Source organism: Sitophilus oryzae, unplaced genomic scaffold (genome assembly GCF_002938485.1).
Source record: "Sitophilus oryzae breed Bouriz unplaced genomic scaffold, Soryzae_2.0 scaffold_111_pilon_pilon, whole genome shotgun sequence".
NCBI lineage: Eukaryota > Metazoa > Arthropoda > Insecta > Coleoptera > Curculionidae > Sitophilus > Sitophilus oryzae.
The window spans coordinates 9,258,021-9,280,945 of record NW_022145749.1 but is presented as its reverse complement, the minus strand read 5'-3'; the positions used below and the strand labels follow the sequence as shown (position 1 = coordinate 9,280,945).

At 33.1% G+C, this 22,925-nt stretch overlaps 1 protein-coding gene across 11 annotated transcripts in view; it reads right to left on the bottom strand.

The window, feature by feature from the left end:
* Positions 1-22,925, bottom strand: part of LOC115885486 (GTPase-activating protein skywalker) — a 219,120-nt gene that overhangs the window by 110,492 nt on the left and 85,703 nt on the right. The gene's annotated exons all lie outside the window — the stretch shown is intronic.

Here is a 22,925-nt window from a genome sequence, read left to right as displayed (position 1 = left end):
ATACGAGTTAAACGCCAAGCCGTATTACTTAATTTTTTTACTCATAGTACCTAAGGATAACTGCACATTTTTAAAGAAATATTTAATTATCATGTACACGGTGTCTCATATAAACCCTACAGGTATCTCGTAAACTAGAAGAGATACAAAGATGCTTGAAATAAGAGAAAAGTCGAACCTTAACAACAAAATATAACGTTGAAATCTAAAAATGATCCTTCATTTTTAGACTTCAACGTTATATTTTACTAAAAAAATATTATTATTAAAATTGTCACTCACGAATTGTTTATACAGATGAGTCTTAAGACGTTATTTTTCTCTATGAGACCACGCGAGTCTAATTATAATTATTATACTAATGTTGGACAAATTAGATCTTTTATTAGAAAATTAGTGTAACAGATTCTTTATAACTATACAGAATAAAAGGAAAATTTCAGAACTATTTAAAGCATTACTATACAAAGAAAGATTATAGACAGGAGATGGGTTGAGAATATCAATCAATTTCCGCATATAAGAACAGTGCCATGAGAGAGAAGAGAGAAGAGGAGAGAAGAGAAGAGAGGGAAAGGAAGAGAAGAGAAGAGAGGGAAAGGAAGAGAAAAGAAGAGAGGGAAATAAAAGAAAAGGAAGGGGGAAGGGAAGGGACGCGAAGAGAAGAGAAGAGAAGAGAAGAGAAGAGAAGAGAAGAGAAGAGAAGAGAAGAGAAGAGAAGAGAAGAGAAGAGAAGAGAAGAGAAAAGAGAAAAGAGAAAAGAGAAAAGAGAAAAGAGAAAAGGGAAAAGGGGAAAGGGAAAAGGGAAAAGGGAAAAGGGAAAAGGGAAAAGGGAAAAGGGAAAAGGGAAAAGGGAAAAGGGAAAAGGGAAAAGGGAAAAGGGAAAAGGGAAAAGGGAAAAGGGAAAAGGGAAAAGGGAAAAGGGAAAAGGGAAAAGGGAAAAGGGAAAAGGGAAAAGGGAAAAGGGAAAAGGGAAAAGGGAAAAGGGAAAAGGGAAAAGGGAAAAGGGAAAAGGGAAAAGGGAAGAGAAGAGAAGAGAAGAGAAGAGAAGAGAAGAGAAGAGAAGAGAAGAGAAGAGAAGAGAAGAGAAGAGAAGAGAAGAGAAGAGAAGAGAAGAGAAGAGAAGAGAACGGGTTTGTGATAAAAAAAATTATAAAAGCAGCGAAGTCTTGAATTTTCTCGCACTTATTTATTTGCACCCTGTATATTATCATTATTTAACCTTTGAGAGAAACACCATTACACGATAAATTACAAGCAAATATAAATGCACAACAATAAACAAATAAATAAAATACTACCTACTTACCGATCGTAAATGGGTTCAATGGCACGTAATGGTTAATTTATTAAAAAATCAATAAAAATGTTTTTATGTTGAGTCGCTATTCGATCGGCATTTAACCGAGGATAATAAATAATTCGTAACAAGGAAAACATTGCTGGATAATGAATACCAAGTAGAAAATTTATTTAGATTTAATTACATAAAATATCACTTTTATGGAATGCATATAGATAGTACATATACTGCACGATCAAAAAGTGTATTTTGACTTTGACAAACTCCCGAGTGTTAAACATTAGAAAAAAATTAAATTTACTAGATAAGCTCAGAATATTAAGAAAGTGCCAAGTTAACCTTCAAAAACAGCAGAAACATTTACAACCTCATATTTTTCAACCTGGATCAAAATGTTTGCGATTGTCTTTTTCCTCAAAATGCGCCAATAAACGGAAAAGCGTGTTGAGTGCCAAGAGGTCAATAAATTATGCAAAATTATGACCCATTAAATATTTTGATGCTGCCATTATTTTCAAAAGCTTGAGATTCACTCAAAATAATTTAATTTCACCAGTAAATGCTAGATAAAATGTTTCAAAGAAATGGTATTACATAAAAAATATTAAAATAGATGATCTGTATGCGTTATTTTCACTGACTATAGAGATAACCTTTACTGACTACAATTTAAGCTTGATTTTCATGCATCCGACTTCGATTGGTTAGAAAATTACGCAATTTTTAAATGTATTGTATTTTCATGCCTCCGTTCATCAGATTTGCTTGTGAGTGGTGTAATTTTATATTTTCATTTCCATAACGATTTCGCTGTTTCACTTATAGCCTAAATTTAGAATTTTAAGAAAGCCGTTTCTAAGAATTTTAAGAAAGCTGGTTCTTTAATATATTTTTTGCTTTACTCCTGAACAGAGCATGGCTGCCGGTAGGCGTTGCGTTCACTACTGTGTATCATATTTGTATTTAACATCTGTTCACTACTGCGCATCAAAAATTCGCCTGTATTTCAGGAACTAAGGAGTCTAGGACAAACATAAGTGTACCTAGCATATATTTAATTTTATTAAAAAGTAGCAAATTAATGTGAAAATCGCAAAACGAGAAATCCCCTAGACCACACGAAAATGGGATACCCTGTACAGGGTGGGTCAAATTCGACGGTTTTAAATGGAAACACCCTTTTCTATAGGAGATAGACGAAAACTAATATCGGTGTCTGGAGCTCAATTTTCGTTAAAAACATTATGGTGAAAACCGAAAATCAATATCTGTTACCGTTTCGGATAGTTATAGTTAAGTTTTTCAAAAATGTGCATTTTTATCAAATCGCTGTAACTTTTTTGCTATGGAAAATTTTGTATTTCTATGAAAACATTTCCAAAGCACCTATTTACGTAAAATTTAATGGTCTAAGTATAATTTTTTTAAAATTAATAATTTAAGAGTTATCAACAGAAAAATTGATTTTTTATTTGGAACACCCTCCATATTTTTAATTAACTGAAAAGAATTTAAAATTACCTTTTCAAAAATATAGCATACTTGATATTTTGTTATAATCTCCTTCGAAATACAGAATTTTTAAAAGTTCGCCACTTTTAACTAGTAGGCTTTGGACCCCTTATGGATGATATGCCCGTAATGGAACTCGAAAACATATTTTTCCAGCAAGACGACGCACCACCTCTGAACGCTGAATTTATCAGCAAATTTTTGCAGCCAATTTTAAGAATAATTGAATACCTAACCAACATCCCAGCCGTTGGCCGTCGAGACCGCCTGACTTAGTACCCATGGATCTAATCCTATGGATATATTTGCGGACGAATAAGGCTCCTTATTCTTCCGTATAATCTAGACAAGAATTAGAAATACTTAGCAGTTATGAGAGGGTATCTTTCACCCCCACTGAGTTAATAAATTCCGCGAGAAATATTCAAAAACTGCCCCGTCTATCCATAACAGAAGACGGTCGATATGTTGAACACCTGTAGCAAAATCTCATGTGTTGATTTGCTATTTATTTTTATTGTTATTAGATATAGTTTAAATGTGTTGATGTTGGCTAAATATATTTTAAATTGTTATAAAATTCTGCATCTCTCATAGCAAATATTATTTTCGTTTTAATTGATGCTCACAGCTAGAATTTGTTTGCATTACAGCCGGAGCCGTTCAAAGCCTATACTTATTTAAAGCGGGTGAATTTTTATATACTCTATATCTCCAAGAGGAATCGAGCAAAATATAAAGTGTGTTATATTTTTGGAAAGGTAATTTTAAATTATTTTCAATAAATTAAAAATATACAGGGTGTCGCATATAAAAAACCAAATTTTCTGTTGATAATTCTTAAATTATTAATTTTAAAAAAATTATACTTAAACCATTAAATTCTACGTAAAAAGGTGCTTTGGGAATATTTTCATAAAAATACAAAATTTTCCATAGCAAAAAAGTTACAGCAATTTGTTAAAAATGCATATTTTTGAAAAACACCCCGTAACTCCGAAACGGTAACAGATATCGATATGCGGTTTTCACCATCATGTTTTTGACAAAAATTGAGCTCCAGACACCGATATTAGTTTTTGTCTATCTCCTATAGAAAAGGGTGTTTCCATTTAAAAGCGTCGAATTTGACCCACCCTGTACAGATGTGATGTGCAGTAGTGAACCGCAGTAGTCTACTGGCAGCCAGACAGCTCGCACTTTGGTCAGGAGAGCACAAAAGAGCATAGCAAAAGATATATTAAAGAACCAGCTTTCTTAAAACTCTCGTTTTCCCGACGTTGCTAGCTCTTGTACTATTATATTTTTATTAAGGTTAGATTAAATTTATCAAAAAAGTGTCAAAACCGTCCGTTATCGTACGATCTTTCACCGTTAACGGGCTGGAGTAAAAAAATACGGATGAAAAGTGGTGCGAAAACGCTATGTCCAATCAGAGAGCCGTCGGATCATCGTATCAACGGATAACGGATGCATGAAAATCAAGCTTTAGACCGTTAGATTGCCATTCCAGGTTACGGATGAAGTCATCCAGGTTCTTGAGTTACACTTTAAGTTGGTTTCCACTTGGGAAGCAGAACGGTTCTGGCAAAGTTAATGGAGTGCTCGCTCCTTTTCTATCTAGATCGTTTGCTTTTTCATTGCCTTCTATTCTTTTTTTTTGCCGAATTTCTTGGATGACCAACTTTGAATTGATGGTTACTGAATTGATCGCTCTTCAGGCTGCTTGACTTGACTACCTTATATACTGATGTTTCATTAATTTAAATTTATTTTTAACAATTTGAACTCAAAGTTCTGTTAATTATAAACTAAAATAGTTAATAAGAAATAAAAAAATATTTGGTAATAAATATAAGATGTAATTGGCAATTGGATTTTAAAATCTCTATTAGTACAACAGACGGTTATTTGTTATGCTTCTACTTAATTTATAGGGTAATGCTGGCAACGTTCCAGAAATTGTTATTCTTTTTTGGAATGCCTGGAGAGGTTTACGTTATCACCTTTATAAACCGAGCTGATGCTATTGGCACATAAAAGCCTATTTTCTAAATATAGGTTATTATAATAAGTTAATAACCTATATTATTGGCATTATAGGCAGATGAAATAGCCAAACCAGGCTCAACAATACTATTCATAGGCCCACAACCCTTCAGCGACGCTGCGAAATCAGCCATAAGCAGTGATACCAAAAACACCATATTCGTTGGAAATTCTAAATTCATGTATTATTCGCAAAAAATAGTTATACGCATTTCTTAGCAAAGTGAGTAAATTTAAACTAGAGTTACCGCATACACATTTTCGAGACAGAATAGGACAGAATGTGTCAATAGACCAATACGAATTTGAAAGAGTTCACCAGTTCAAATATTTGGAAGCTACAATCACCTCTGATAACAACATAACACAAGAGATTAACAACAGAATACAAGGAGGAAATCTCTCGCTGCTGGTTTTCACTTTAAACAATAATGACATCGAAAAATGTATTCCGCCATACGAAAATAAGAATTTATCAAGCAGTTATACCACCCATAATGACATATGCAAGTGAAACATGGACGATAACGTAACAAAATGAAAACATGTGCAGGTTTTGTTAATCTGAAGAAGAAACAACAGAGTACGTTTTATGACGGTACGACAACCTGGCGGTTTTTTGTGCTAGGTAATAATAGGCTAGGACAAAGAGCTATATGAAGGGTTCAGCCTCCAATTTGCTAGACTATTTGAAAAATGATAGTACTGGAGACTTTTTAGGTAGATAATTTTGCTGACGAGCAGGTGATGCTTTAAAGGATGCTTTTGACCTTGCATAGTGATGAGAAGACTCTATGAACAATATGAGAAGTGGGGCCTACAAGTAAGTCTTAAAAAAAACAGAATGTCCAGTAGTCAATAGTGAAGCGGCTTTGAAGTTCTGATTACGGATGATAGGACGACAGGTTACACAGGTCGACAACTTAAATATTTAGAGAGCTGGAAGAACTGGATTGTTAGAGAGGTTTGGCGAAGGTGAATTGGCAGACAGTCAGTGTCTATTCAAATCCCGTAAAAAGAAAGTAATACTAGAGGATCAAACATAGAGATCAGAAGACCATAATAGATTTGAAAAGATCGCAGAGGAACAGGTCAATATCCACCTGATCAGAAATTCTAATCTAATCTAACCTAAGTTATTAGATTTGTAAAAATGTAGATAATAGCAGTTAAAATATAGTTTGTTAGTAAAATATAGTTTCTTCTAGATCTTTCATGATGAAATACCGTTCTCAAGATTAGGCCCATCATAGTCCTAAACCTGCGAACGCCATTTCATCTGTAACATAAGGATGCAAATGTACCACATCTTTCATGAGGTTCTTATCAAGTAAGGAATTATTAACCGATAGATAGTTGAATATTCGAATCTCTCAATTCTCAAAATAACGCTCCTGGACAAGACTGTATTGAGATTCATTGGTGCGTCAATAGTAAGTCTGGAACTACTAAATACTTAATAATTTTTATCAGGGTATCAAAATATATACTATAACTAGCTGACCCGGCAAACTTGTTTTTCCATATAAATATTTTTTTTTATGGGACAACAGTCATTTTTATTCACGCGGTTGAAAATTATTGAATTATTATATCGCTATTAAAAAATAGGGGTTGATGGTAGAAGGGTGAAAATTTAAGGTTGTATGTACTTTTAATGCCACATCACAAAAACATAAAAATAAAACATTTTATTAAAAAATAAAAAAAAATTGGGGTGGACCCCCTTATCACTTAGGGGTATAAGTAATAGATCACAACCTATTCTAAGACCTACTGAATATACATATAAAATTTTATCAAAATCGGTTAAGCCGTTTCGGAGGAGTATGGTAACTAAAACTGTGACGAAAATTTTATATATTACATGTAAAAACTATTTCTACCACACCCTGTACAGGGTGTCCCATTTTAGTTGAAATTATACGGTATCTCCGTTATTGGCGTTATTCGTGAAGATAGAAGGGTGCGGTTTGCACAGACCTCTGCCACTTTTTTGCCAACAAAATTTTCATAGCCCTCTTCGTTTCTGAGCTACAGGGTCTTTTTGAAAATTTTATTTTGCAATTTGGGACACCCCATTAAAAAATATATATAGCGTGTACAGGGTGTCATCATTTTAGTTGAAATCATACATGTTGCACAAACCTGTGCCACTTTTTTGTCAAACGGAAGATGTCGTAAACAAAATTTTCATAGCTCTCTTCGTTTCTGAGTTACAGGGTCTTCTTGAAAATTTTGCAATTTACGACACCCTCTGCATCTCTGTTATTGTTAAAGGTACCAAGAAGGTGAAAACTGTTTATTGTAGAACTTTTTACGTAGAATACAGTGGCGTAGTCTGTTATACTACGAAAAGAATATTTTTAAAGATGTGAACTAAAGTTATGTTTTCTTAAATGGAACACCCTCTATTTATAAATTATATGATCTGGCTTGCCATAAGCTTCTCAGAAATATATATCACTCTATATTTATTTTCACTATTTAGTGCAATATTTAAAAAATATATTAAAAGTTAAAAGATCAAATTTATTATAATAGTAGGCCATGATTGATAATAAAAGAAACTAAAGAATTATTAAAAGTTACTGCTATCTGTCTCTTGTTTTATTTAGAGAGCCACTAATAAATTCTTTATATATTAGGGAAATTTAACTCTCTACCGCTGCTTGTAAATCTTGGAAACTATCGTAGCGGGACTTTTAAATATTCCTTTACCTAATTTACGTGAAATATACTTTCAGCGCATGATGGGGCTCTCCCTCACAACTTAACTTACAATAAAAATATTAGAATTTTGTTAAATTATTATTTCTCAAATCAATAAATTGGTTGCGAACTAATGGATCCGTATAATGGCCTCCCTTAGGACTCTCACTGACCACCAGGTCGCAACGACCTGGGCCCGAATTCTGTAACTTTGGCATAAAAACATTACGCTTTCAAAGCGGTGAGCGCAAGTATTCGATCAGCGAAACGCAAGGCAGTCGATTTTGGTATTCTCGTTGCCATGCGAATCGTGTTCTGGATACGCGTTGAGCACATATTGGCAACATCAGAATTTTTAATGTAGGTAATAGTCAAAAATTGATAACTGACGGATGTAACAATGAAAAATGTCAATGTTACGTGAATTTCATAACCTTTTGTTGAGTTATGTCAAGCTAGTTTTCTATGGATATGTCATTATTCTTATTATACGAGGGAAGTGTTGAAGACGCTTCTCAGCATTTTCGATGTTTTGAACAATATTTATAGCTGCCAAATCGTAAATTATCAATTATTTATTAAGGAAATTATAGAAGAAGTAGTAATTTGCACTAAAGAGCAAGATAACGCACAAAATCACAATTTTTTCGATTTTACTGACAGTTCGACAAGCAAAACGATCCTTTAAGGCAACCGTTTTCAAAGCGCTCAGCGCAATCAGTAAACACGCTAAGCGCGTCAGACGAGAATACCGAAATCGTTAATTAAGTGCGCGCTCAGCGAAAATTAACGTCATATACGCTGAGCGTCTAAAAGCGCTTAGCCTTTTCAAAGTTACAGAATACGGGCCCTGGCCGTCGGCTGGCCGGATGCATTGCGTTTATAGCGTGGAATTCACTCACAGATATGCCCGGCAGATCTACCTGGCGGGACACCCGGCAGTTAGATCTGTGAGTGTATTTTATGCGTGTGGGCACGATCTGCCTGCCCGCCGCCCGGCCTTCTCGGCTCATTTCGCAGACCGGGCAGAGGCACATCGGCAAGTGAATGCAAGTTGTGGGGCCAGGCGCCAGGCAGCCGCGCAGCCGGCAGTGTCAGTGAATCATCAACTGAAATTGTCCGGAAAGTGTGGGCCCAAAATACAGTTTCCGCCAAGTAAATCTGCCAGGCATATCCGTGGGTGAATTCAAAATCACATACATGCCCGCCGGGTAGATTTGCCGGGCATATCTGTGAGTGAATTCCACGCTTATAGCTGCGGCCAGATGAACGACCAGTTTCAACAGAGTTGTCAGATCTAACGATTTTTTACGTTTTACCAATTAGAAAATATTGTTTCAGAAATGTTAAAATATCCGAGTTAACTAAAAAGCGAAGTTGCTATTCATGAGCTTATTAAATGTTCTAATATTAAATAATGCATTTAAAATATTCTTGGATTTTTCGTTAATAAATACTGGTGTGGTAAATGGAGTAAGTAAAATCTCCAACCGCGACTAAGTAAAATTCGTTAATAAATACTAGTGTGGTAAATGGAGCAAGTAAAATCTTCAACCCCTTTATTTCCATGTTTTTCAAATCCGCGATGCCTGCTATTCCATCAGTCGTTTCATAACAGAATATTTTACATCCTCCGTCTATGTAATTTAATAGGTGTAGAGTGAGACATGTAACTCGAGAGATTTTCAGTATTATATTATATCAATAAAGGATAAAAACAGTATTGTTCCTAAAGGTGCGTCTAGACTTGAGCATTTTAGCCCGTACGAACCGAGCGCGCACGAACAAGCAGAACAAATAGGCCGAACAAAAAGCATTTTGTACGCGCGACCGACAAAAAGGGAGATATTCTGTTTCTTTTTTCTACTGATATGGACTTCTACTGATGGCTCATATCGACTTTAGAAGTAAACATATTAGGGCCATCGTAAAAATGGTCGTCAGACACTGGCTCTAAATATAAGCAGGTAGAAAGTTTAGCTTCCAGTTATTTCAATGTTTACAATATAAATTCCTCTTTTTTATTGTTACTGAGAATCTACAACAGTAATTACTTCTATTTTTATAAATGTTTAAGTTACTTTTACTTTTAATTTTTTTTAAATAATGTACCTAATAGAAATATAGTCTAATGAACCCTGTTTGAAAAACGTTAAATTAAATATAATATTTAAAATACAGTTGTCCTCCTTGTACATGACTATAATACAACTAAAAAAACTAATTTAATAAAAAAAAACAAGTGGTTGTAAAAAAACTTTAAATATTATTTTTTTTTATTTTTTAACATCGAAAATTTCAACTCGAAGGTATAATAACAGGTATCATACCAATTTTTACTAGAATCGACCCTTGATAAAAAAGGGACTAGATTTAAGTTTCCTCTTGATCCAGTCTGTATACTATTTCTTTGGATTTTCTGCACGTGTGCAAAAACTAAACTAAAACACTATATCTTATAGAAAATAAAATATTGTGCGTTGAATTTGAGGGATTTCATCTGAAAAATTATTAATTTGGAAGAAAACCGGCAACAAGCGGCAGAAAATAATAATATTTTAGTGCAGTCTACTGGCCGCAACGACCAACGGACAGCCAGAACGTTAGTGTGCGCGGTATCATTTGATTTAATGGTTTTAGAGGTAGCAGCGGCCTGGCCGGTGCGACCTGGTCGTCAGTGTGTTCGAGCCCTTATTCCCGGATTTGTGCGTTCTTGATTTCTGAGTTTGGGGATTTTTGAAATATGAAATATATCGTGGCAACTAACACAATGTCGAACACCTGGAAAATGCTTTAATAATGCAAGTTTTTAGATATTTGCAAACTCGTCCCATTATAATAAATTCCATTATAAAAAAAGAAAAATATATTCAGAGATTCAGGGGTAACAGTTCAAAAGTAAAATATATCAATTCCAAATAAAATTTTAAGATTTGTATGACTATTTTAGTAAATACCATTTTTATTTTTTGTTATTTATCACGGCCTACTAATAAGAAAATGATATATTTTAAATATTGCAGTAAATAGTGAAAATAAATATAGAGTGATATATATTTTAGAGAAGCTCATAGCAAGGCGGATCATATGATTATAAATATACAGGGTGTTCCATTTGAAAAAACATAACTTTAGTTCATATCTTCAAAAATATTTTCTTCGTAGAAAAACAGACTTTTTTTTTTGGAGGTGTAAAATACCTTTAAGGTAAAGGTAGAAAAACAGACCTTCTCGATATCATCCATAATGACGGAGATACAGGGGCTGTCCCAAATTGTAAAATTTTCGAAAAGACCCTGTAGCTCAGAAATGAGGAAAGGCTATGAAAATTTTGGTGACAGCATCTTCCGTTTGACAAAAAAGTGGGACAGGTTTGTGCAAACCGCATCCTCCTATCTTTACTAATAACGGAGATACCGTCTGATTTCAACCAAAATGGGACACCCTGTTCAAACATTCCATAAAATCTTCCAAACAAATCTAATATTAAGTAATAGTAATATCGGAATACTTTCTATTACTAATCAATAAACTAATCCGTCTCCCATACAATAAGTTTCATAACAAGTTCAACAACCTTTTTATTGAATTTTTCAACAACCTTGCTCGAGAGAAAAAAAATAACCTATAATATTTCAACTGCGAGCAACACAAGAATAAATTGCCAAGCGATTATACGCAAAATTTAGAAAAAAAATGTCCCAGTAAACTTCAGCCAAAAGAACCAACAATAAAACAATTTGAAACAGAGGAATTCGATTTTTTTCTCATACTTAAAATTTTTGGGCTGCTTCCAAAAGTCGTCGTAAACAAACTGATTATGTTTTTTAATTAGCTCTGGAACTATATACAGTTTTGGTTTACGATTTGATTCATCTGTGAAAGAAAAATAACAGTCGTGATTGTTTGATAGGCATCAATCAAATCATCATGTATCAATTTATTTGAGTTTATATAGGATGCTACAAAAAACTAATATTTAAAGGCATTGATCTTTGCACAAACATTTTTATTAGGCGGAGATTAATTTGGATGCGAATTTGTCCAAAAAATTATGTATGAATGAGTTCTTAGGGGTCCTGTGAATAATTACATGAGGGAATCAAGGGAGGATAATGTTAAACCGACTCCACTGAATTTAGAGAAAATAGAAAAATGTGATGTGGACAGTCTTAATATTAATACTAAAGGCTCAAATTTTAAGTGAAAACTTTTGAGCCTGTTTGCAAGAACATTTTTTTTGAGTCACCCTGATACGCAGCCTAGTGACAAGGCTGATTTGATTTCCCCATACATCTCAAGTGCTGTACGGTGGAGACACCAATCGTTCTGTGGTCAACGTATAAAACGCTTATTTTCTCTGATTCGGCTAGCGAAGGCATATCGGAGACGGTGTGGATCTGAAAGCAACAATGTTGCCATATTAAAACGTGTAATATATGTAATATGCATGACGAAAATATATTTGAATGAAAAATCCGCGTTTAATTAATTCGCGAAAATTTATTCGTGTTCGTAGAATAAATAACAAAAATAAAAATTCTTTTATAGCTACTGAATATGTCGTACAATCGAAAGACTAATGCCCACTTGCACCGTTTGTATAAACTTTGTTTAAAGGCTAAACAGTGATTAACTATAATAAAATATGTATAGTTAATCACTGTTTAGCCTTTAAACAAAGTTTATACAAAGGTGCAAGTGGGCAGAAGTCGTTTAATTGGCTTGGAAATGACGATTATTGACATTTACGATAATATTTTACATATAAAATCTATTTATCGTATATGGCTAAACATCACAACAAAACACATGAGACCACAATCATTGTACAAGTAAAGAGCAGGAAATAAATATGTGTGTAAACAATAATTATAGTCTGACAGAGTCTAAAATGTACAAGCAAATATACAGGGTGAGTCTTAAATAAGTGCAAATATTTTCATCGGCTGGTAGATCTTGATAAAAGAAACATATTTTCTCCTTACCATTTTTTAGATAAGTCCAAAATAACCGAGTTAAGTTTGAAAATTTAAAAAATGATTTTTTTTTAAATGTTGAGAGCCACCGGTTTTTTTCTGTATTTGCATCCATTTTAGTGCCGTAACCACGGAGTAAAGCCGTAACAATGGTAATATCAGAGAATAAGAAATTATACTGTGGGAAAATTTGCGGTGAACAGGCATAGACAGTTCTAAAAAGTTTTCGAAAAATATACAGGGAAATTTAAAAGAAAATGCACGATTTTCAACATTCCTGGAACAGTAGGAACACAATGTGGTAGATATACCTACATCACTGATAAAAAAGATAGACTTGAACTAAAGTCGTCATCGTTCTTGAAAAAAAAAATTAGTGGCAAGAAATATTTTGCCTGAAGAAAAACTCTCTTAACTCAAGAAAACTGGTTCTCTTGAAAAATTCGAAAATTTCTCTTGAATCTATTTTCATTCAACCAAGTGCAAGTTACTTTGTTTTAAGATAATAAGAAAAATACGCTAGGAAGTACTTCATTCAAGAAACATGGCCATTTTTCCAATAGCTAAATACTCTTTTGATGAAAAATAATAACGACACGCAAAGACGATGATGAAGGACTGTATACATATACAATCAGTCGGCAGTCCGATCAATCGTACGTCGCATTTCATAGGTCGCACATCATAGTACGCACGGGTTTTGTTGCTTGGAATTTGGCATAATTTGCTTTTTAAACGCATATCGTATAACAAATTAGTGATCGTTATTAACATGCATTTGTCATTTCTTATGGACAAATTTTAGGATATATGGATTCTTTAAAGGAGTTTCTGAAAAATGGAAATCAGAGCATTTATTTGCTATATTTGAAGGTAAGAGACATTTACCTAATGCACCTGTTTAGATAATGCATGCGTGACTATAGATAGAATAAGAATATAGGTATCGATTTTTTATGCAAATAATTAAAAAAAAATTTAGAATTTCAAGTCGTCGTATTAAAAAATTCAAAATGTGACCAAAGCTTATAATTTTAATAATTTATTTGCTTTTTACTTTGATTAATTGTGATGGTTTGCACAAACCTGTCTCACTTTTTTGTCAAACGGAAGATGCCGCAAACAAAATTGTCATAGCCCTCTTCGCTTCCGAGCTACAGGGTCTTTTTGAAAGTTTTGCAATTTGGGACACCCCCTGTATCTCTGTTATTGTTAAAGCTATCGAGAAGGTGAAAACCGTTTATTCTAGAACTGTTTACGTAGAATACAATGGCGTAGTCTGGTTTTCTACCAAAAAAATATTTTTGAAAATATGAACTAAAGTTATGTTTTTTTAAATGGAACACCCTGTATGTTTATAAATCATATGATCTCTCTTGCCATAAGCTTCTCAAAAATATATATCACTCTATATTTATTTTCACTATTTACTGCAATATTTAAAAGTTTTTATTAAGAGATCATATTTATTAGTAGGTCATGATTGATAATAAAAGAAACTAAAGAATTAATAAAAGTATACTGCTATCTGTCTCTTGTTTTATTTTGGGAGCCGCTAATAAATTCTTTATATATTAGGGAAACTTAACTCCCTACCGCTATTTGTAAATCTTGGAATACGTGTATACGTACGAATAATCTATCGTATCGGAAATTTTAGATATTCCTTTAGCTAATTTACGTGAAATATACTTTCAGCAAGATGGGGAACATTCCCCCTCATAACTATTAAAATATTAGAATACTCTTAAATTATTATTTTTCAAATCAATGAATTGGAACCAATGAACACATATTGATAGCCTCCTGGATTCCCGGATTTCGCCGTTCTCGATTTCTGATTTTGGGGATTTTTGAAATACGAAATATATCGTGGGCACTACAACCTACAACAATGTCGAACACCTGAAAAATGCTTTAATAATTCAAGCTTTTAGATATTTGCAAACCCATTCTGTTATAAAAAAAAAAGAAAAATATATTCACAGTTTCAGTGGTAACAGTTATTTCAAAAGTAAAATATATCAATCCCAAATTAATTTTAATATGTGTATAACTATTTTAGTAAATACCATTTTGATTTTTTGTTATTTATCACGGCCTACTAATAAGAAAATGATATATTTTAAATATTGCAGTAAATAGTAAAAATAAATATAGAGTGATATACATATATATTTTTAAGAAGCTCATAGCAAGACAAATCATATGATTTATAAATATACAGGGTGTTCCATTTGAAAAAACATAACTTTAGTTCATATTTTCAAAAATATTTTTTTGATAGAAAAACAGACTACGCCACTGTATTCCACGTAAAAAGTTCTACAATAAGCAGTTTTCGCCTTCTCGATACCTTCAACAATAACAGAGATACAGGGGGTGTCTCAAATTGAAAAATTTTCGAAAAGACCCTGTAGCTCAGAAACTAAGAGGGCTATGAAAATTTTGTTTGCATCATCTTCCGTTTGACGAAAAAGTGGGACAGGTTTGTGCAAACCGCACCCTTCTATCTTCACTAATAACGGAGATACCCTATGATTTCAACCAAAATGGGACACACTGTACTGTTTGACCAGCGGATCTGAAGCTACAGAAGGAATGCGAGAAAAAAAAATCGACATTGCCACGTTTATCTATAAAATTGCAAAATTGCCAGACATGAACTATAAATTTAATATATTTTTATTATATATAATGTGTTTAGCATATATTCCGACGTATATTACTAAGGAATTTTAACGTAGTTCATATTGTTCGATATGTTTTATTTAATAACTTATTTCTTTCATTCTGTATAATCTGCTTATATTTAAAGTTGAAGATTTTTCAACGATATCATTGGCAAACCGGCATCGCAGCGCATGGCCGCCTATTCATCGAACATGATTGGTGAGAGTACGTCACAGGATTTGTTATCACGCGGTTGCCGTGGCTTTTACGCCTTTCCTATTCGCTTGCTTTATCCCCAACTTCACGGTCTCTTCTGAAAAGAGTAGGAATATTGAATACAATTGAAATATCCAGTGGAGGTGTCATTCTTTTGATCATTATTACTTTATTTCATTATTTTATACCGGTTATCCTAAACTTTATTCCTATATTTTTCATATATTTGATAGTTAACTTGTGTTTTATTGTTTTGTTATCTTGTTATAATGTTTTTCGTTCGTAGTTTTTAATTATTAATATCAAGTTTGATCGTATATTTGTATTTTAAAATGAATAAATTTGTTAAGGGTAAGACGCTACATAGCCAGACAAAAGAAATAATAGCTAATTTATATAGGTAAGTAGAATAATAATAATATAATTAGAATATTAAAATTAAATATTGGCTAAAATGAAAAGCACCACATTTTACCTAAATATTTTAGCTAAACTAAAATAAATATAAATAAACGTGGATGAAATCTCATTTGGTTTATTTCCTTGTGTTCATAATAGGGTTTGCGACGAAGAAGCTACAGAGAGTTCGCTTAAGTTGCCGCTTAAACGTAAACTTGAGCGGATATTTCTTTATACCGGAGTTAGCGTATCGGCTATAAAAAAATTCACACAGAAGATAAAAAAAGGCTGGATCTAATGGTGAGTAAAATTATGTTCTGTTTGCGCTTCCAAAGTTAATTATTTTCAAGTTTTTTTTTTGCTGGAAATAGTTATATCTAAAATTATGTGTTATAGAAAAAAATATAGTTAGTACAGATATATAACTAAATACACCTCAAGACTCAGTCTTGATCATCTGCTGATGGCAGACATGGTTAGCGAAACGTGCGTCCAGTGTAAAATTAAAAGTGTTTTGGTGTATTGTACAGATTTAGTGTTTTATTTTGCTGTGTAAGACCAAAGGTTCCAACTCCCAGCTGTAATTATTTCTTCTATTATATTAACAACACATAATAATAAAATGATTCAAAATATTTAAGGGAGCTTTAATAAAAGCTTTTAGTGTTTATCTGCTAACTCAACAGTAACGATTCAAACAGCATAAAGTTTTTTGAAAAAATTATTAATCTGAATATTATATTTATGATACACATTATTTTCATAAAACACCGTACGCCCATGCCTATTTTATGAATGAAATTGGGCGTGTTTTGTTTACAACTGCGTTCCCCTGCCGATACCCCGTAGCTACAGATCCGTTGGTCACACTTATACAGTGATGAACCACCCCAAAAAATACCAAGGAATGAAGAAGCAGAAATAACTACTATCGAGGAAAGTAATATCACGTTACTTATTACAGACCAGGAAAATCTAAATTTATCAGACAATAATATACCTCGTAATATGCCTGTATATACCTGTATATGATGTATAGACTTCTCTTAGATCAAAATAAATTTTAGTTGAGTCAATAGTATTCGCTATTGGTTTAAGAAAAGTGTCTCTAATCAAGAAATGTCCCTTTTCAAACAAGAATTTTTCCATGAATCAAAGAGACTATTGTTCTTGTAGCAAGAACTTCTTTGCATATTCATTTTGGGTCAAGAGTGAAATACTTTGGACAGATAGATTCTTCTATTCTCTGAAGTAATTTTTTAAAGCTTGTGAAAAGATAGTTAATGCTTTGGGTAAAGAAACGTCGTTCTTGGCCCTATTGAAAAGCGCCAATCTTTTGGGCCAAAGTCATATTCATTTCGACTGAGAGATCCTTTTTTTCAGTGTAGGTTTGAAATTTTCATAAATGAGATTTAGTCTCTAAAAATTTAAACTGTTGGATCTGAATATTTATAATGTAAACGTCATCGACCGCAAAAAGAAACAAAATGGAGACTCCCCGTAAAGTACCTATATTTTTTTTAAAATAATAATGACCGCCTTGAAACGGTCCGACCTTGACAGTATGATGATGGGACGTGGTCCGCGCTGACCACGTCTTCCTACAACTTCCTCGTTGGAACGGCTCGAAAAAATTGCCGCTCTTGACACAAAAATGCACCTAAACGATGATAAACGATGATCGCGGCAATTAATCGACGCTGCAATTTAAAAACGACAAAATTCATTTTATTTAATCTGTCGCTTCGTGGCCGACCTCTAGCCCGCCGCGGGTCGGTCAAGGTTGGGTCCGTAGTAAATTAATAAATTATTACTTAATTTGTCGCCGTAATAAATCGCCTTTTGCTACATCTTAATGTTTTTTGTGGTAGTATAAAAAGAATAATGGAGAATAATGAGATTGCCAGTAATTTGCTTCTTGCAATAAAGTGCCTGTTTAAAACAGCTATTCAAGCCTCTTATGATTCGGATGTTCCACTTTCGTACCTTTTTGGTGTCAGGATGTTCCACTTTCGTACCTTTCGCCTGTCAGGTGGTCTGGGTGGTCCATCATTTTTTTGTCATGTTCTTCCCACTGACGCATTCTTGATCTTCCCCCCCTTACTTTGTGTTGTATTCCCAGTTCTTCTCTGATGTCGTGATTTCGCATTGTGATTCGCATCTCTTAAGGTCTGTGCACATTATCATACACGTACCTATAGTTTCCAGTTTCCTGAACATAATGTTTTGATTATGAAAGATATTATATCGTTGGTGAAATGTGATAAACTGCTAACTCCATTATTCTTAATTTTACAGGAGAGCAAAAAAACGGTATAAAAAAATATGTACACATGTAGGAAGTATTTTCATGCGTTAATATTATAAAGAGATAAGATTTTTATTTGCTGGGGAACCCTAAAACTCAATATTTCGTGTTACATAATTTTTTTCAGACACAATAGGGAGATAGCAGATATTCGTCTTGCAGAAATAAGAAATAAAAATATACTTCTGGAAATAGCAACCTTTATTGTTTGAAATTTTGAAAATGGAATTGAGTATTACCCCCTTTAGCCTAGTGCGACCCTAGATCGACGTACTGTACTAAAGAAACATACGAATAAGAATCCGTATGTTTGCTTTAGCGTGATCGTAACGGAAATTATGGAGATAGCAGCATTTCGGTGGCAATTTCAGATCACTTGGAGTTAGCAGATATTATTGAGTTAAAATAGCAAATTTTCTTTAATGGGAAAAAATGTATTTGCTTTCCCTACTTATAGAGTATTTTTTTCTCTTTCTAATGGCATAAAAAACTTATTAACGCAAAAAATGGAGTTAGCAGGTTTTCACGTTTCACTGACGATATGTATAGTAGTTTTAATAGTAACTAATTCAGACTATCCGCCACGTATCGTATCATACACGTAACGTTTTCGTTCAGTTTACTTGTAAACAATATTTTGTCGGACGCCGATAGATGTAGATTGTATGGATTGTCCCTATCTTCGATATCAGTCGTATCAAAATTTATGACACGAATGGTTGTCGTCTCGGCGTACTCAGTGATGAAGTGTTCTGGTGTTTTCCCATTTTCTTCACAGAATCTGCATTCGCCGTTATTTCTTAGCTTCAATCTACTGAAGTATTCACCGAGGAGATAGTGTGCTGCTAAAAACCCTGTGACAATCCGAATATTGTTCTTACTTAAATCAAGGAAAATATTTTACTTTTCTCGGCAGTAAGTCCTGAGAAATTTCTTCCAGTGTCTTACACCGTTAGAGGATGCCCATTCTAGGTTACGGATGGAGTCTTCCAGGTTCTTGAGTTACGCGTTGTTAAGTTGTGGTTCAGTTAGTAGACTATTCGCTTCTTTTCTAGCTAGATAGATTGCTTATTCATTACCTTCTTGGAGGGTTAGCACTGCTGGCACCCAGGTAAGAGGGCTTTATTTTCTTTGCCTAATTTGTTTAGTTCTCTACGCATTCTTTGGCCTACTTCGAATTGAAGGGTACTGAATTGATCGCTCTTAAGGCTGCTTGGCTATCGGATAAGACGGATATTTCTTGTGTCCAATAGTTCCTATCTAAGATAAGTTGTACTCATCTTTCAATAGCGTAGATTCCTGCCTGACAGGTAGGTGCCCATTTGTTGGAGTATATTTAGTTTTCGGCGCAAATAATCCTATCCCTGTTCCAACTTTAGTTTTGGAACCGTCAGTTATGGTATGGTCTTTTAGTATATGGAACATATTCACATAATAGACACCCTGAACAAATGCATTTTCCAGTTTATCTTGCATGAGCGGAAATTAGTTGGAAATTATATGTAATTTCCAATTCATGAGTTATATTTAATATAAAAATTTTCTATTATTTACCTACTCATAAATTACATAGCTCTATTTCCACTTGAAAGGTTGTGTTCATAAACCATAAATTTATACCTTCATTTCCTAATTATTTTATCAACTAATGAACGGGAATAACAGTTGCACTATGTCAGCATCCACAAAAAAGGAACTCGATAGTATTTTTCATCATCTTTAGGTCATAATTAATAATTTACTACATAAGATGTCACCAAAAAAGTTTACTCATCCCTGTCTAAGTGCTTTCATGTTTGCCTGCCCTCGTATCAACATTAACGACTAGGTGTTTCTCTCGATCTTATCTTTGTGTGTCTCGTGTCACGCTTATTATCCTAATAGCATGTCATTAGTTTTCATTGAACGTTATTAACATATTTAGAATATGAAAACGTGTAAAAATTGTCACTCACGAATTGTTTATACGGATGAGTCATTAAGACGTTTTTTCTCTCTAGGAAACTGCCCGCGCGAGTCTAATTATTATTATTATACTAATGTTGGACAAATTAGATCTTTTATTAGAAAATTAGTGTAACAGATTCTATATAACTATACAGAATAACAGATAAAATTACAGAACTATTTAAAGCATTACTTAAAGTATACAAAGAAAGATTATAGACAGGAGATGGGTTGAGAGAAGAATATCAATCAATTTCCGCATATAAGAACAGTACCATAAATTTATAGAGAAGAGAGAAGAGAGAAGAGAGAAGAGAGAAGAGAGAAGAGAGAAGAGAGAAGAGAGAAGAGAGAAGAGAGAAGAGAGAAGAGAAGAGAGAAGAGAGAAGAGAGAAGAATCAAAGAGAGAAGAGAGAAGAGAGAAGAGAGAAGAGAGAAGAGAGAAGAGAGAAGAGAGAAGAGAGAAGAGAGAAGAGAGAAGAGAGAAGAGAGAAGAGAGAAGAGAGAAGAGAGAAGAGAGAAGAGAGAAGAGAAGAGAAGAGAAGAGAAGAGAAGAGAAGAGAAGAGAAGAGAAGAGAAGAGAAGAGAAGAGAAGAGAAGAGAAGAGAAGAGATAACTATAAGTTAGAATATCTAAAAAATGTAGTAAAGTGTTCTCTTTCAATTGATACATTGTTTTCCAACAATTACCGAGTGTCTATTGTATTTAAATATATAATTATAAGTGGTCAATACAATGATATTGTGGGTAATTTCACACAATACAAATCCTAGACAGCCTCCTATAAACAAACTGTTTAAACGATAAAATCGACAAATTTTCGAGTACCGCGTGTCAGTACATATTATGCTATTTACGCGGCTAATACAAGTAACACACGCCTTTATCAATCCTTATCTGTTTACCTTACTTTATTATGAGTAATCATAAATGATACGTCACGTTTTCTACATGTAAACATCTTCATAAAACCATTTTAACTGTGTATACCGAATACCTTTCATAGACATAGGTACTTGAGCCTTTAGAGTATTTGGATAGAAAAATAATATCTTCTGAGGCATTCGGTGTTTTAGCATATTTTAATTACTATAAATAATTAATACAATGTTACCTTGCTTTTCAGTTTTATCTCACTGTTGATTTGCACTGCACGCCACTGACTGACAGATAAATAATAATCATGTATAGACGGGGGGCTTAAAATATAAGTACTACTATAGAAAAAATTATCATTTTAACTTTTATATTTTTATTCAGAAGAATTATTTTAACAATTATTAGAAAATTGACTAATCATTAATCTAACAACGTCAAGAGTGTTTAATTTTTGATACAAATCTTAATTTTCATTATAGTAGTATTTTTTCTACTTCGTTAAAACTGAGCACGTGTTTACTAACAATATTTGACCTCAATTCTAGCTTCCAAACATATTACAAATATCCAGCATCATAGCCTGCCTACCTTACCAATGACACGTAGACGTAAATTTACCTGAACAATAAAAAGCATTCAATACTAAGAATATTTATGAGAATGTTGAAAGTTTATGATCAGTAATGTGGTGTTTATTGTAAAGATAAATAACAATTTTTTCTTGTATTATATTATTATAATAGAAAATGTAATTTATTGACGTGACATTTTGTCATTTCGTCACAAACACTCAAGGTGTAATTCATAGAAAACTTCCGAAGATTTTTGGAAAAAACCAAATACTCGCGATTTCATTTTTATTATTTTATGACTATTTGAATAGATATATCAAAATAACTTTCACATTCTCATTACTAATGTTTTGTGTTAAGATAGATATGCGAAAATGTCAAAAGTTGACATATGATATGTCATTCTATTCAGTGTTACATTTTCTATCGAATAAAGCTTTGAATAACAAGACTAAGGAAGGAGCATATCAAAAATCTTAGGTCCACCGCGAGAGGCCTCAAATATGGCCGACTTAAATTCCGGTTTATCAGTGCCGTTCTAATTTTATTTAAAAAATGTAAAACTATGATGTAGGGTAGACGTGGGGTAGACTCAATAATTTTTATTTTATTATACGTTGTGAATAAATGTTGGTAGTTATTAAAATTGTTATAAAAATATAAAATTCTAATAAAGATAGATAAGTTATAATAATTATTTATAACCATAAACATCCGATACGCTACTGAAGCAGGTAAGTCAAATTGACGTATCTAAATTCTTTGACATCTAATCTTTGACAAGTAGTAAATAAAAGCAAAAATGCAAGAAAAAATATATAATTAGTTAATTTAAGTGAATTTCATAAATGATCGGTTTACTACACGTATGTGTATTATACCTATAGTCACTTATTAGCGAAAAGTTGTTCCATTATTTCACTCGATTTTTGCCGAGATCTACCGCACGCTACAAAACCAACTATTTTAGAGTCTTTTTCGATAAATCGCGATAGTGTCACTGTTAATTTAAGTTCTGCCACAATTTCCATCTAGATTTAATACCTTTATACAACTATCAGTAGTAGAATAAATAATAAATAACACAAAATAAGCTCCGTAAAGACTGACAAATCCATAAAATTTCAAATCAAATTCAAGTGTGTCAAATGAATCGTCAAACAGAACTGTCAAGGATCCCCATCCTAGAGTGCTTTTTCCGCCCACCATGCATGAATACATGGATAGCATTATTCTCCTTCCTTAGTCTTCTTATTGAAAGGAATAAAGTAAAAAAATACCGAGAGTGCAATTTAAAAATTAAAAGTTGTAGTCATTTTCGGTAAAACAGGAAGTGACCAAAAAAATTGAATATGTCAATCAATCCTAATTAAAAA